Here is a 3,642-nt window from a genome sequence, read left to right as displayed (position 1 = left end):
CTTTTTCTGGAGTTAAACGCCAGCTTTTATGCCAGTTTGGGCGTTTAACTCCAATTTTTGTGCCAGTTCCGGCATTAAACGGCGGGAATTCTGAAGCTGATTTGCAATGCCGGTTTGGGCCATCAAATCTCAAACAAAGTATGGACTATTATACATTCCTGGAAAGCCCAGGATGTCTACTTTCCAAAGCTGTTGAGAGCGCGCCAATTAGGCTTTTGTAGCTCCAGAAAATCCACTTCGAGTGCAGGGAGGTCAGAATCCAACAGCATCTGCAGTCCTTTTCAGCCTCTAAATCAGATTTTTGCTCAGGTCCCTCAATTTCAGCTAGAAAATACCTGAAATCACAGAAAAACATACAAACTCATAGTAAAGCCCAGAAAAGTGAATTTTAACTAAAAACTAATGAAAATGTAATAAAAACTAAATAAGATATACTAAAAACATGCTAAAAACAATGCCAAAAAGCGTATAAATTATCCGCTCATCATGATGCCAGGGCATCTAGGCCAGTTTCACTTACCTTTTATTTACTATTTTAGGGTAGTTTCATGCATTTCTTAGTGAATAAAGCAAGTTTTGGATGAAATTACACTTACACCTTGATTCAAGCAACTATTGTGAACTTTGCATGATTTCATGAGAATTTTGCTAGAATTGCATGATAAATTGATGATGCCTAATCTCATGACTGGGGCTAGAGCTTTGATGCACTTTAATTGCTTGATTTCAGGGTAAAAGAAGCAAGGAAGAACCACATTAGTTTTCACGTTAACCTAGTTAACATAGGTTAACGTGAACACTAACGTGGATTGGTAAAAAGCTTGCAACGTTAATAAGAAAAGTGATCACCAATAATGCCTGCGAAGCCATCCATAGCTCACGTTACTTGCCACGTTAACTAAGTTAACGTGGTAGTTAACGTAGAAGCAAAAGAGAACTCCAACCTTAAGAGAAAACGTGAACAGCAATAACGTTTCTGTCCAACGTTAGTGGTAAAAGTGAACACCACTAATGTTGGAAAACTTGGCAATGATCCACGTTAAGAGTCATGTTAACTTAGTTAACGTGAACTCTAACGTGGAAGAGTAAAACAAAAGCCAACGTTAGTGACACTCACTTTTGTCACTAACGTTGGACCAACTAGCATTGCCTACGTTAACTTTCACGTTAAGACTATTAACGTGAAAGTTAATGTGGAGTTGAGATCAAAGAGCCAACGTTAGTGACACTCACTTTTGTCACTAACATTGGAAGATGGCATCACTACTATGTTAAGAGCCACGTTAACTTAGTTAACGTGAGTTCTAACGTAGAGACTTTGGGCATTTGAAGCGTTAGTGACAAAGGTGAGTGTCACTAACGCTCTCGAAGGTGAGACACACCCACGTTAAGAGTCACGTTAGCTACACTAACGTGAACTCTAACGTAAGAACAAAAGGCATCAAGCAACATTAATGGGAAAAGTGATTCCCAATAACGTTTGCGAAGGGGTATAAGCCAATGTTATTGGGAAAGTGAGTCCCAATAACGTTGGCCAAAAATTGAGAAGGCAACGTTAGTGGTCACGTTAAGACCACTAACGTTGGAGTTAACGTGGGTATATAAGGTTGGAATGTTAGTGGAAAAAGTGAATGCCACTAACGTTCTCGCACTCAAAATATTACCCAACGTTAATCTCACTAAATGCCCAAGCCTAATTCATATTTCTCTGCAAGCTGGGCCCACTAAAGATGAGAACTGCTTCAACTCAAGATCCAGAGCCCACATCCAATACTTGAAGAACTCACTAGAAGATCAAGAGGAGTAGTATATATAGGAGTAGTTTTGAACTATAGAGAAGCTTGGCACTTTTGGGAATTACTCTCTGTAGAGTTACTTTTCTGCACCTTTAGAATGGATTCCTCTTTTCTGCCATTTTTCATTTCTAGAGCTATGAACAACTAAACCCCTTTCATTGGGTTAGGGAGCTCTGTTGTAATTTGATGGATCAATTATAGTTTTCATTCTTCTTTTTCTTTTTTTTCTCTTGATCTTAATAGAAAGCTTTCGATCTTAATTCAATTGGTTAGTTGTCTTGGAAAAGAAACTCTCCATAATTGGACCTCCTTTGAGCCTTGGAAAAGGGATGAGGAGATCATGCTAGAAATGCTTTCTCATGTTGGACCAAATTGGGGTTTGGGCGGATATAGTGACATGTAATCCTCCCAACACTTTGATTTGGAAATACATGTGGTATAATCAGTGAGCACACTTCATCTCTTCCTATGAGTAATTAAATTAAGGAATTGGGCAATTGTTCAAGCTTAGAGAGATTAGATTGCCAAGGAATTGGGATCCAATCACGTAAGATTGCCAAGGAGATAAATGAATGTCTTGATTGAGGAAGAGATGAGAATGAACTTGATCCGAAGAATGCAACATCTCCTGAACCCAATGATTACCCTATTTCTGATCTAACCCATTCTCTTTACTTTCTGCCATTTATTTTCATGCTCATTACCCCAAATCCCCATTTAAGATTTTGCACTTTAATTTCTGTTATTTACTTTCCAGTCATTTAAATTTCTGTAAGTCCCCAATCTAAATTCTGTTTAGCTCAACTAGCATATTCTTCTAACTAAAGTTGCTTGACCAATCAATCCTTGTGGGATTCGACCTCACTCTATTGTGAGTTTTACTTGACGACAATTCGGTATACTTGCCGAAGGGAAATTTGTTGAGAGACAAGTTTTCATGCATCAAGAATCTCAAAAAAGAAGACATGGCCGAACCTAACAACAATGCAAGGAAGATGCTTGGTGACTTTACTGCCCCAAATTCCAACTTCCATGGAAGAAGCATCTCAATCCCTGCCATTGGAGCAAACAATTTTGAGCTGAAGCCTCAACTAGTTACTCTAATGTAACAGAACTGCAAGTTTCATGGACTTCCATCAGAAGATCCTTATTAATTCTTAACTAAGTTCTTGCAGATCTGTGATACTGTTAAGACTAATGGAGTTGATCCCGAGGTTTACAGGCTTATGCTTTTCCCTTTTGCTGTAAGAGACAGAGTTAGAGTATGGTTGGATTCTCAACCTAAAGATAGCCTGAACTCTTGGGATAAGCTGGTCACGGCTTTCTTAGCCACGTTCTTTCCTCCCCAAAAGCTGAGCAAGCTTAGAGTGGATGTTCAAACCTTCAGACAGAAAGAATGTGAATCCCTCTATGAAGCTTGGGAGAGATACAAGCAACTGACCAAAAAGTGTCCTTCTGATATGCTTTCAGAATGGACCATCTTGGATATATTCTATGATGGTTTGTCTGAATTATCTAAGATGTCATTGGACCATTCTGCAAGTGGATCTATTCACCTAAAGAAAACGCCAGCAGAAGCTCAAGAACTCATTGACATGGTTGCAAATAACAAATTCATGTACACCTCTGAGAGGAATCCTGTGAGTAATGGGATGCCTCAGAAGAAGGGAGTTCTTGAAATTGATGCTCTGAATGCCATACTGGCTCAGAACAAAATATTGACCCAACAAGTCAATATGATATCTCAGAGTCTAAATGGATTGCAAAATGCATCCAACAGTACTAAAGAAGCATCTTCTGAAGAAGAAGCTTATGATCCTGAGAACCCTGCAATGGCAGAGGTAAA

General features: G+C 38.9%; 1 non-coding gene across 1 annotated transcript; it reads right to left on the bottom strand.

Moving 5' to 3' along the window:
• Nucleotides 1-3,154: 3,154 nt before the first annotated feature.
• LOC127747891 (small nucleolar RNA R71) lies at nucleotides 3,155-3,262 on the bottom strand. The gene has a single exon (XR_008009838.1). It is a non-coding gene; the product is annotated as a small nucleolar RNA R71 (small nucleolar RNA).
• Between the last annotated feature and the right edge of the window lie 380 nt (nucleotides 3,263-3,642).

Source organism: Arachis duranensis, chromosome 5, assembly GCF_000817695.3.
Source record: "Arachis duranensis cultivar V14167 chromosome 5, aradu.V14167.gnm2.J7QH, whole genome shotgun sequence".
NCBI classification, from domain to species: Eukaryota; Viridiplantae; Streptophyta; class Magnoliopsida; order Fabales; family Fabaceae; genus Arachis; species Arachis duranensis.
Note: the sequence above shows the minus strand (reverse complement) of the source record. Positions and strands in the feature narration are given on the sequence as shown.